Source organism: Agelaius tricolor, unplaced genomic scaffold (genome assembly GCF_023055355.1).
Source record: "Agelaius tricolor isolate 1412-34295 unplaced genomic scaffold, bAgeTri1.0.p SCAF_26, whole genome shotgun sequence".
Lineage (NCBI taxonomy): Eukaryota > Metazoa > Chordata > Aves > Passeriformes > Icteridae > Agelaius > Agelaius tricolor.
In genome coordinates, this window is record NW_027269286.1 from 3,907,723 (window position 1) to 3,920,835 (window position 13,113).

The 13,113-nt window shown below is 41.2% G+C and overlaps 1 long non-coding RNA gene across 1 annotated transcript in view; it reads left to right on the forward strand.

The window, feature by feature from the left end:
* LOC139600310 (uncharacterized) overlaps nt 1–13,113 on the forward strand; it is a 59,800-nt gene that overhangs the window by 24,363 nt on the left and 22,324 nt on the right. The gene's annotated exons all lie outside the window — the stretch shown is intronic.

Sequence of the window (13,113 nt, forward strand, 5' to 3'; positions counted from 1 at the left end):
TTTACCCGCCACCCACACACTTCCATCAAACAATATCTCTTTCAAATGCAGAAGTCAAAGTTTGCATCTCCTATCGTTCCAGCTGGAACAGGCAAGGGCTGTGTGAAATGAATATCATCGTGCTCATGGCCGGGGCACCGCCTGGCTGGCTCTATCTGTCACTTCCTAACACAGCAACACTGAGCCCTCTCAGCTTTCCCCTCCTCCCACCCTCGGCCAAATGCTTTTCAGAGCTCCCTGGGGCACGGCGGGGACACCAAGGTGGCGTGGGGAGGGGGCAGCTGGGGAAGTGTAACCAGTTTACTCAAAAACATCGGATTTATTGTGGGTTTACTCTGGTGAGAGAAGGATCAGCGTCTGTGTGTATCATAATTTCCAGAGATAGGGAAGGTGGCAATAAAAAATGCAAAGATCATCGTAATTGTATCCTCCCCATCCCCCCAGGACACCGTGAGAAGTCAAGGGAAAAATACCCCTTTTTGTACAAAGGGTCCAGAGCTTGCTCTTTCCATGTATTCCTTAAGTCTGCACATTTCTTTCATTAGAAGTTAGCCATTGTTATATTTTTCATGGACTTGTTCTGTTGACTTAGACGTTCAAAAAACCCCTAAACCCACACTGAGAAAACCCCCAAACTCCACAAAAACTGGATACCAGCCAAACAATTGGGAGAGAAGGGAGAGATGAGGCAGACTCACCATGAGGCCCAGGTTTGAACAGGAGGTGTTTTCAAAGTGCTCAAATGTCTGACTTTGGGTGCTGGTGTAATATAAAAAAATCATCTTGGTGAAATACAGGATTCAGTGCAGCAACACCTTGCTGATACCTGTGGTGTGAATTGTCAGGATGGGAGGGATGCTTAGTCCCTGAAATACCTGCATCTTGAAGGATTTGCCTTAAGCTCCTGCTTTGCTTTCTGTGTTTTACAGGGGCCAGGTGTTCATGGCAGCACCCAGGGGCTTGCATTTCTCCCGCCCTCAGGATCATACAGGCAATCCAGAACCTATTTAGTCCACGCTCTAGACTTCTTAGAATTACACCTTCCCTGGCATCTGGGCAAATACAAATTATCTGCCATATGGAGCAGGGACAGGATGGTGGAGTTGGAGTTAGCCTCTACTTTGTAGATTCAGTGTGTGTGTATGTGTGAGTGTGTGCGTGTGTGTATGTGTGAGTGTGCGTGTGTGTGTGTGTGTGAGACCTTGGGGTTATTTCATGCTGTCAGAGCACTTCTCCATTCTCTTCACCATAAGATTGCAAACATAACATGTGATGCAGAGAAAGAGGCAGCTTTGACACACTTGCAAGTTTCCTGGCCATCACCAGTCTGTGGGAATTCTTGCTGGGTACTCCAAACCAGAGAGGCTCCTTGACCAGCTCCCTAACTGAAGGCAGCAATTAATTTCTAAGGTTCTATTTACATTAAAAAAAGTCCCAAACTACCAAACCTCAACCCTCCCCTCCTAGAAATGAATGCCATTATGTGCAGCTGTAACAATTCTCTCTTCCACCCCCTCCCTGCTCAGCTGTGCATTGACAGCTGTCTTTACACTTGAACTTTCTCTACTCCTGCACAGCCTGCTACCACTTAAACTGCTTGACTAATATCACATCACCTTGTAATTGCAGCAGCAGCAGCAGATGTTATCTTGTCTGGGGAGAGAGGTTTCCAGGTCTGAATGCCAGAGTTGCAGTGGGATCTCACGCATTTCCCATGGAGTCACAACCCCCGGGAGTCATAAAGGTGATTTTGCATAGGGGTGACAGTGAGAGTCCCAGGTAGTGCCTGGACCTTGGTAGTCTCCTCTCTCCCCTCTGTATTTTTTTTGTGGCATTCACTAAAGCCAGGAGGCCATGTCTGGAAGGAGCAGGAGGTTGCCTCTCTCACATCATGCCCACCATTTGATGACCACTTGTGGAAGGCTCATTTAGCCCCATTGGAGGACTCTTCCTGTTCATTAGGGTGACACGTGTGAAAGTCCAGCTTCTCTTAGCTTTCCTGCACAGCCAGCTGCTGGCCTCCAGATTAAGAAATGACATTTTTTTCTAGAATATTATTTTGTCTAAATACTGATGTGTTTTACATGGGTTCATTGTCTGCTACATCAAAATCTGGAATCAATTCCATATTTATTCTATAAAAATTATATAAATGCATATTTTCTCTCTAAAACAGTTTTCCTCTCAGTAGACACAGCTAAAAAGAATTTAAACAAATGAAAACTAGCATTGCAGCATGTTTCAGAGTTAACCTGTGGTATCTGTTTGCCTATGGCAAACATGAAGCAATTGAATTAATTTAGCCATCCCTGCCTAGTCATATCCTCCATCACCATATTTATCTGGCCATCTGATCAATTTGTTTTGTTCAAACTTTAGGGGCAGTTCTTTCTGCAGATTTATGCATGCAATGACATGCACAAGTCTCTTAGGTTTAGTGGGAACTATGTCTCTGAAGGAAGAGCTCTAGATCAAAAGTTTATATGTTTTCACAAACTTGCATGAAAACTACTCTGCAGAAGAGTAGTCTATAATAGACCAGTGTGAATTTATTCTCAGTCTTGCTTTTTTACTGTCTGAAGGTATAATTTTCATAAAAATTTAAACTTAGTTGTAAAAACCTAGATTTTTATAATATCTGATATAAGTTACCAGTTTATCACTTTTACAATGAAAATAATATTTTCAGAGCTTCTAGAACTTCTTTATTCAGTTTTAAAGGGACTTTAATTTTTAATTTTTTTTATTTTTATGCAATGTTCTGGCATTTATGCCAGTGTCAAAATTAAAGCAGGAGACACTTTGAAATAAAAAAGAAAATAAAAAGTTAAACTTGCTAAATGACACTTACCTCTCTTTCCTCTGTGCTTTTTAAATGTAATTTAAATAAGAGTACATTAGAGAAGCAGTTGTCATTAATTACACATTGTATAATACTGTGAAAAAGTAGAATAAAAGTTAAAACTACATTACATTAACTAAAAGAAAATAAATTTTAAAAAATTCTGAAATGAACTTTTTAAAATCATTAGATATTTCCAGTTTCCACTACACTGAAGTTTTCATCTGTATATAGTAATGTTCTAAGTCTCTGACAATCTCAATAGATGTTAAGAATCTCGGAGCAGGAAAATGTCTTTTCAAAAGACTACTATTGCAATTAATTCTGCTCTCTTACAGTGACTTTACTATGCAAGGAACAAACACTGGCCTAAGTGTTTACTAGGAAGAAACTCCCATTTCCAAACACTTGAAGTAACTGCTTTTTGTTCTGTGGCAACCAGGTTTTGAAATTAAGAAGTTTCATTCTTCTCTGGTACAAACCTCCCACACACTTTGCTTTCTCCTGCTTGCAGTGGCTCACAGAGCTGCACTTTGCAGGCAGGGACCCAAAATCAGCCCTGGTGCAAACAGCCCCTGACTCCTAGGCTGGCCTACAGCTGTCTTTGGACTTGTGTCTGCTTTTCTGCTCAGGGTTCAGCCTTCCATGGAGCTGAGCTGCACTGCTTAGGAGTCATTTGATTTAACAGAGGGGATGAGTGAACAACTCCCTTGGCCTTCATTGGAAAATGAAAACTATGTCTCTGGCAAAAAAGTCTTCTTAGACTTTACACAGTCTTTAATGGTGCTGTGCCATGAGGTGCTCACTGAAGCATCCTGTCTCCTGGGCTGTACTGTATTTTACACATTCTGAAGGTGTTCCGAGTGCAGCATTTCCCTTGGCACTCTGAGCACAAGGATATCTCCACAGCCTCACCATGATACTCTGAGGACAAATTGCTCCCATCTATTGAAAACAGCACTATTTCTACCATTAGAATGAAAAAAAAATATTTGTAGGATGTTGGATATCCTTTTTTTTTCAGTCAGTCAGGGAATTCTTCCCTTTTTGAACTTGCTTAGCAATACTATAATTGTTCAGAGAAACAGCTTCCCTTGAGCCAACAGTATCAAGAAAGCAGACAGGCTTAGTTTGTTCCAGTCACCTCTATCTTTCTTTCCAAACTCAGTGAGCAGTCCTTGTGGCCCGGCAGAGGGATGGAAAATCCTACTCTGAGTCTTGATCTCTCAAGAAGAAAACAATAATTTAGGGAAAGGTACGAGAGATTCAGATCCAAGAAATACTAGAAGATAAGAAATGTTTGCTTTTTCAGAGTTTTCTGGTCTTGCTGAAGGCAGCAGTTCCATAAAAACTAGTCAGCTGAAAGGCTTGCTAAGTAAGTGCAGGGGTTACATTTAGATATCCTCTCCTTGCTGGTGTAGGAATAGCCAGGATTACAAAGAACATGAATGTCTGGTACAGCTCAAATGGATTTGTGCCAGAACTCCTACAATGTGCTCCTGCTGTCATGCTTGTCATGCTCATTTCAAATAAAATCACTTGCTGGTGATTAACATACACACACGCACACACCAAAAAACCCCCCAAAAACACCAAAAAAACCAACCAAACAAACAAACAAAAAAACCCAGTTATAGTTTGGTATATTTTCTGGGTCTGCATCACTGGTACATGTAAAAGACCATTTTTTTTGCTGGGAAGATTGCTATCAGAGACTGATAGCTAGGGTTGCATCCAGACAACACAGCACAGGTTGTCCAGCTAACCACAAGACACCATTATCCAGACATCCTTGAGGAAAGAACTAGGAGAAGATGTGTCTGGAGATAATACATCTGTGAAGTTTCCATTTCCTGAGTCAAATGACTGAATCATTTAAGCAGGATGATGCCCTCAACATGTCCTTGGAATAGCCTCTCCCTGGACTGGTGACTTTCCCTTCTCCTTCTGCAGTTCTCTCTTCCAACACCAGCATTATTAAGTGTAATTATTTTCCTTTTCCCTAACTGAAGCCTAGATTAATGCAGCTTTGTGTATTCTGCTACTTCAGCCTGTGTTCTGGCCCATATGCCACTTATACCAAAGTTGTCATTCTCAGTTAAAGCTGTTCAATCCCTTTATGCATTTCAAGCCTGAGGCCGGTGTCCCTGTTTCCCACTACTGAGGTAATTCAGTGTAAATCAGTCCCTCTGTCCCTTCTAGGAAATGGAAGTTCAAAATCAAATGAGAATAACTATGTTGCCATATTTCTTATAATTCCCTTTTTTCCTATTGCACTATCCAGGTCCTTGCTTTTTTAAACTGTTCTCTTCTCTCCCCCTCCTCCTTCCCATGTGTCCTTCATGAATCCAAAGCCCTCTCTCTTGCCCAAGGTGAGGTTCCCATGCATTTTCTTACAGTCATATGGGAATTCATTTTGGTCCTCTTTGACTAATTCAGGCCCTAAATGCTGAAACCACTCACAACAGCAAAAAACAATTCCTGCTTTGTGTTTCTTGGGGCTACATCCTGGGCTTTGCAACCCCAATAATCCAGCAAACCTCACATTGTATCTTCACAGGGTTCCACATGGCTCATACTTCTTAACAAGGACCATCTGTGTTGCCTCACTCAACATACACACCTGTCCTAGGTTTTCTTCCATCCTCTCTGTTGTGACTGAATGTCTCAGGAATTCTCCACAAATAAAATGGTATGGAATTTCTATCTTTCTGACAAAGAGGGAAGAAAAGAAATCAATTTTTACACAATTTCTCCTCCAAAAAGTGATGCTATGTTTAGTGAAAACAGTAAGGACAAAAAGCAGGTTTTATTCCCAACCTTAGGAATAAAACTTCATCCAACCACAGGATGAATTCCCTTTGCATTTGTTCTAGTCAGGGACATACATCATTCTTGTGCTTATCACTGATTTTGCATCTCTGCTAGTGCTCCTCAATCCACATGGCCCAAAAACCCCCAGCAAAGATACAGATCCTAGCAGGAGCCTCAAGTTTGATTCCCTCCATGTTCTAAAATAAGCAAGTACTTTGCATGGGAAAACATTTCTATATCAAGATCTTATTTCTTCATTCTCTGAAGAGGAGTGTTCTATAGTTACTGAAGAAGCTTGTGCCATATGGTCCCACCTACATGCTCTTCCTTCCTGTTTTCACAGTATATTTTGCGCTATTTAGCCACTTTTTTGTTTTGCTGTTGATGTACCCGCAGTGATCCAGCAACAACGCGTTTCTTGTCGTTCAACTGTAGAATTGTGACAACAACCATTCTGTGTGCCTGTATGTGATTGAGTCTAATAGAGGGATGGTCATTTTTCCATAAACTGCTCCTTCTAGTTACATCCTCTCTCTGATCTCCCATTATTACTAGTGGTAACAGTGTTCTTGTAACAACAGCCAGAGGCTTTGGCCTCTAGCTACAAGAAGCACTGAATGACATTTTTTTCCTTTTCTTTTTCACAATCTATTAAGGTCACAGCAAGATCTGCTTTACTTTCTCATCTGGTTTCCCCTTTATTAAATGCAAATATGTTTTTATGTTGCTAAGTGGGAATGTTGTTAAGTAGAAAAGACAAGTCTGCAAAATTAAAAGAGTGCCAAATGCCCTGTGCTGAATTAATTTGCCTGTCCCTGCCCCCATCTGCTAGTGCCCACAATAGCTCAATGCTTTTTTCTATCATAGTCAGAGAAGGCAGAAACTAAAAAACAGCACAAAGCAATGACAGGAAAATTGAATTTAAAAAATCACAAATGGGAAAAAATAATAGAAGTCATTATCAACAGCTAGACAAGAAACTCAGTGAGCTACAACTCTGTTATCCAGCTGAGGGTCATGTCCTGAAATGTCTATGGAACATCCTGAAAATTTCCTGAGCTATTAGAAACTTAAACTCTTTAGTCTTCAGTCCTTATTAAAGAAAAGATTAATCATGGCAGAATGTTTTATAATACCTGCTGTGTGAGGATCACTCCACAATTTATAAGGTCCAATGTTATGGCTTCTCTGAAACAAACATTATTTTCCTATTGTATGGAAAAATGCATTTAGATGTGCAGAAATTCAGGCGATTCTAAAATAATTTTCATACTGTAAGTTATACAATAATTATAAATGGAAATAAATTTAATTAAAAGGATATAAAAGATTTTCTACAGTTTCCCATGTTAGTCCTCAATTTCTCTTAATTTCTGTTCTTTTTTTTAAAATGTGTTATGGATACAAATTAAAAAATATGTAAAAAGTTACACAGAATCTGTGAATCTGTCACTCCACGGCATATATATTCACCATCTTTGAATACACATTAAGGAGGTTGACTGTGAATTTATCTCTTTTTTGTTTCATTATCTTGGGAAATCACCTACTGTTTTTGGTTTAGAGGAAAAAAAACTTCATCACCAAAAAAAACTTAATTCCTTTTTCTTTTTAAGAGATAAAGTCTTTAAGATTTATACATCAATAAGATAAGATATAGAGATATAGACAATCATCATCAGACTTTTGCAAGACTGTTTCCAAAGTGAAACACATTGCTTTTACTGGCATGACTATGATTAAATAATTAAACAAAACTTGGTCAGAAGAGTAACAGAGGATTCCTTGGCCCTGTTTGGTGGTTTGCTTTTTTTAATATGGGCAAAAATGAGGTTAAACTGGGCCACTTAAAGTATGGTTTTAGTCCTGAGAATACTTGTGAGAAAATCCAACTTTTTACATCTGAGCAGCCTCCATCAAGTCTAGAGGAAATATTCCCATGTGTAAAATTTACTCAGATTTGTAGCACCAGGACTTAAATTAGGAAACAGTGCTGCAAGCCTGCTTGAGGCGAAAAAATAGAACAGCTGCACCTAATATGTGTCATTATTATTACTGGTTTAATCTGTCCCCTGTGTAAATAAAATTATGCTAAAATGGCATTTGCCTAAACTGAACTTGAGAAACAATTAACAAACGTAGTTCCAAAGCATAACAGAATCCTCTGCCACTGGTGACACACATGGCTGTGTGCAGGGACATGTGGAGATGTGCAGAGCCAGGGGCAGGGGTGTCCACCTGATGTCTCCTCCTTCATCCCTGGCTATGCTGTGGGGCAGGCTCCTGAACAAGGATGGGCTTTTTTGGTGGTGGACTCCTTCTCCCTGTATGTTCTCTCAAAGCCCAGGAGTCTGGCACTGAGTACATGTGGCTCCTTTTAGGCATCTTCCTCCCTAAGCACACAGGATTTAAGGATATTTCCAGGAGATCTGTGTGGATCAGTGGTCACTCAGATCATGGTCCACATGGAGCTGAAGGGAATGAGGGAAAATTACAGACTATACAGGCTGAATGCAGGAAAAGACAGGCTGTAAAATGAGACATTGAGAGATATGCCCCAGGAGGCTGCTGAATGAGTGAAGCCTACTCAAGGGCTGCTTTGACTTGCGCTCAGTCCAGCAGAGGTTTTATATGAGCACTTACCACAGCAGCTGCAGCAACCCACTGCAATCCAGAGAGCACCTTGGAGATGCAGGGAACCAAAGGTACTCACAGGCTGAGGGTAGGGGCTCTCAAACATCCTGAAAAAGGGAAGCTCTTAGCAAAATAATAAATGGGACATGTGAGCCTGTCAGCATATCCTGTACAGCATTACTTTGTTGTGACTTTTACACCATTTAGAAAGTTGCACGTGGAGAAAGCCTTCCTCTGTGCAGCTGGACCACCAGGATTACAGTCAAGTCTTGTTGGTGTACTCTGTGAGACTTCAATGGTGCTTGGCTTTTAGGAAAAAAAGAGAACATGGGTCCATGCCAAGTGGGAGATGCAGAAGGAGGAATTCAGAACTCAGAAGGGATCCCCAACAGCCGATTCTCCATTTTAAAGGAGGAAACATAAAGTATCAAAAGACACTATAATCTTTTATTTTCATTGGTCTGATGCAACCAATCAGACACCTTTAAAAAGCAGAGATGAAAGTACAGCATGTTGCTTGTATTGAGAAATTGTCTCAGCAAGCCAGAAAGGAACAAATGCAAATTAATTCTGGAATAGTTAGGAGTGCTGTGCTGGCACGTGTGAGCCCCAGTTCTCCACCCCAGCACTGTCCAGTGCAGTGTTGTACGCTGGGCGCTTCTCTGTCCAGAGCTCTGCATGACCATATGGGGCATCAGGGTCTTCCGGTGGTGTCAGCTGTAAGAGGTAGGCATCATTTCCAGCCTTACTTTTCTTGGACTTTGCACAGGTGTGAGTTGGGGAATGGGGAATGTTCTGAGGGGTTATAAGAAGGAAATCATCCTGGGTGTTTCTGACTAAACTGAGCAGTGTGCTGCCCTCAGCTGCAGCGGTGTTGACAATCCAGATAGCCCCATCTCATCCCGTGTTCTCCAAAATACTTGTGAAAATATTCAAGTGAAGGACACAAGATGGCACTGGCCATCTGGAGAGCTCTGGATTTCACCCAGAACTTTGGCTTGGACAGCTCTGGTGTTATAAGGATATCTGGATGGTGGTGTGCCATGGTGCAATGTCTACATTCATGATGTAAAAACATCCGCATGAGAGTGCTGGTGATGAGCATGTCCAGTGCAGTGTTTGGGATGGTCTGCCAAGATTAGATTCATCTTTTCTGGCATTTCTGCTGCTGGGCTTGTTTGGAAGCACAGCAGCTTTGCTGTACAGGTGGTGTCAGAGCTGTAGAGAGCCTGGGCAAAGGGCTCAGACCCTTTGCTGGATGCCTCTCGGATAAATTGAACCAAACAGGGCTCTGATGTCTTGGGGTCTTGGACAACTGCTTGGAGTTCTAACCTATTAAGCCAGCTCTGTCTATAACTGTTTTATTCTCTGCACCCCAGGACTCTGAAAGACAAGCTCCTAAGACCTTGTTTTGGAGCAGCAGACCTTGTGATCAGATTCAGCCAGCTTTCTACAGCCTGCCAGTTCGTGTTATGCAGTTCAGTTATTTCACCAGCTACCTTGGTGGAAATGAGGGTCATTTCCCCCCTCATAGATTGGGGCTGCTGGGACATGGCTACCTTTCTAGACAAAGGAGGGCTGTAGCCATGATGGCAAAATTTTTAGGAAGTTTTCATGTAACTGTTATGTAAGCACGGGTTGATTATTCTTTCCAACTTGTTAAATTTATGCATGATATTCACTGCTGTCATCTCTATGGCACAGAGCTTTAAGGCTGTGATTTTGAATAGTGTTACACATTGTGCATTTGTTTTGTTTTCCAGAATGACTGGAATGACTTGGAGTGTGTTTTTATGCAGTTCTCATAGATGTAGATAGGTCTGTGTTGCTCTTCTACTCTAGCCAGTGTACTCTACCAGCATTTCAATGCCTGCTAGTCAATAACATTTATTACAGTAGAAGGGAAACTTGTGATGATCTTCATAAGTGCTGTGCCAGGTGAATGGCAAACACAAGAAGTCTTGACTAGATAGAGGATCTTCACACCTTTTGACAGATGCACTATATACACAGAAAATGTAGTGATATTTTTCCAGCCATGAGTCTCAGCCTCTGCATGAACATCAAAGGGAACATACCCGGAATATTCAGCTAGATGAAGAGTGTGAATTCATCACAGATTCCTCCTCAGCATCTGCCTAGACTTAAAATAAGCAGATCCAGAAAGATTACTGCATCAGAAGCGGGGAGAATCCTGCTGAAGGTGAACTGTCTCTTTCCTGAATACTGCCAAGAGGTGGCTAAGGCAACTCTACATGACTTCTATGATGTTTCTGCCTGGCCTTTCAGCTAGTCATAGACTGGGATGACCTTGAAAGGCTGATAACTCCCTCTCTGGTGACACTGGAAGGCATTGGCAGAAGGGTACTGACTTTTCCATAGCTGTTCCTGCTTTTTGTACAATTGATGGAGGTGAGCACTCAGCACTCAAATCTGGTGCCTGCAGGGCATTTGTTTATCACTCATGTGAAATCCATATGTAATTATCAGCTGTTACTAACTCTTAGTTATGGCATATGTACCAGTAAAACAAGCTATATTGTAAATAGCACATTTGTGATGCACAGCACTTTTTCAGTATAGGAGACAGTCAGGACCTGGCTTCAGGCTTAAAGTCAGAGCATGAACAGACTGAGCTGTGACTGTCAGAAAGGGAAGAATGTTAAAAGGACCAATCAAATTTTCCTACTCTAGAAAAGCACAGCATCTCACAAAACAGCTCAGGGAAAAGCCTCAAGGCCATACTGTACTCACCTGGCTTGCAAGAAAAGTCCCTGAGTAGTGCTGCCTGTCATTTATTCATATGGGTCTTGACATATTAATAATGCTATGTAGCGGTGAAAGTCCACTATTCTGCATGGGGAAGACAGATGTGTAGAAGTTTTTATAGCTTTTTAACAAGTGCAGTGTGGAGAAGGAAATGTACTGCCCAGGAAGAGTGCTTCAACACAGCTGAGACCTGCACACAACCTTGCTACATCCAGGTTTCAAAAACCTCTGGCCTCCTTTTCACCCCATTGTTATCCCTAGGGGTCCTTGCCTGCAGTTAAAGACCTGAGCCTTCTGTTTTCTGGTCAGAAAAAGGTTATTTTGCTCTGTCCTAGTTTCAGTCAAGGATGTGAGTGGCAGAGGGTGAAGCTGTGTGGCTGTGTCTAGGTTGTTATACTATACCACCCAAATCCTTGCTGGGGCAGAAGTAAGGGATTCTCACCCCTCCTTCCCATGCAGACACACAGGAGTGTTCAGTACCCCAAGGTGTTTGCAGTCAGATTGTGGAAGTCTAATGTGGCAGCAGCACAGCCTTCCCTTCCCTTCCCTTCCCTTCCCTTCCCTTCCCTTCCCTTCCCTTCCCTTCCCTTCCCTTCCCTTCCCTTCCCTTCCCTTCCCTTCCCTTCCCTTCCCTTCCCTTCCCTTCCCTTCCCTTCCCTTCCCTTCCCTTCCCTTCCCTTCCCTTCCCTTCCCTTGGAGCTGTTTCTATTTTTATCCCTAAGGAGATATACCAAATGAAAGCAACTTTAATTTCTACTACAAGCTGAAAGCATCAGTTCCAGTAAGCAGTCCTCAGATGTCGGCCAATACAACACTAATGAAGAAATTACCAGCAGTGAAACCTGATATTGAGTTTTGACTGCCTCAAGAACTTGAAAATTGCCCCAAGTGAGACTGGATGAAAAAACAAGCAATTTTCTTTTGAAGCATGATTTAGGCTGCTTTTATGGAAAGTCAGAGTGTACTTTCCAGGTCCTGTGTTTACCTGCAATTTTTTTCTCTTTAAATGCAAGCATCCCTGCAATGGCATGACCATATAAACCAAGGCATTATTAAAAGAAAAGAATCATTGCCATAAAAATTCAAAACCCGATCACATTGTGACCCCTATGAGAAAAGCAAGTTTTCTAAAAGGAAAAAACATCTGGGTCAGTAAGGCTTCTTTTTGCTGGGTTTCAGTATCACAAAGATAGGCATGCAGAACAATATATCAGCCCATCTGATAAAAACAAACAAGAAGCTATAAAAATATATATACATCTTTTCTTTTATTTTAAGTTTTCTCACAACTTAGCTCTAGATATCACCAATACCAGTAGTAGCAAAATTAAGCCCTTCTCCAGAGAAATAGCATTAGTGAATTAAACCTTTCTCCAGAGAAATGCTTTAATGAATATCAATAAAAGGAAAATGGAAACAAAGAAGGTTAGTTAAAATTACTAGATTTTTTATTATTATGATATATTTACAAATCTTCTATATTTTGAAAGCAAAATATTTTTTATTTCTAGTGCTAAGAAATAAAGACATTTCAAATGGACCTGAGTTTTTTCACGTAAACATATAGAGGGCTTTGACCTTTGGAACTTCTGAGAAACAGTCCTGGTTTATAAATACAGTGAGTTGGAATAAGTAGCTGTGTAGTGAGTAATACCATTATCTCATCAAGAAAACTCCTCACGTAAAAAAAATTAAGGACATACAGAAGTGTTTATAGGGTCAGGATTTAAGAGGAAGTGATGAGTGCAATGGAAATCCCTAAACCAAAGTGAAAAGGGCCCAGATCTTTGATCCATGAATTACACAGCCCTTTGCATTCACTGACTAATAACTAGGCATCAGCCTTGTGTAACAACTATCTCAAATATCTTCATAGTCCTTATTTTACAAGTGGTAAAGATCCAGTGGAGAAGGCAGTACTTGCTCTGGTTTATGACTGGCTCAGAGAAGCTGAGTGGCTGTGTCTGCTCCAGGGTAAGGAAAGGGCTTTGAAACAAAACATAAACAAACAAAAACAAACAAACAAAACCTGAACAAACCGTCCATCAGTCTTT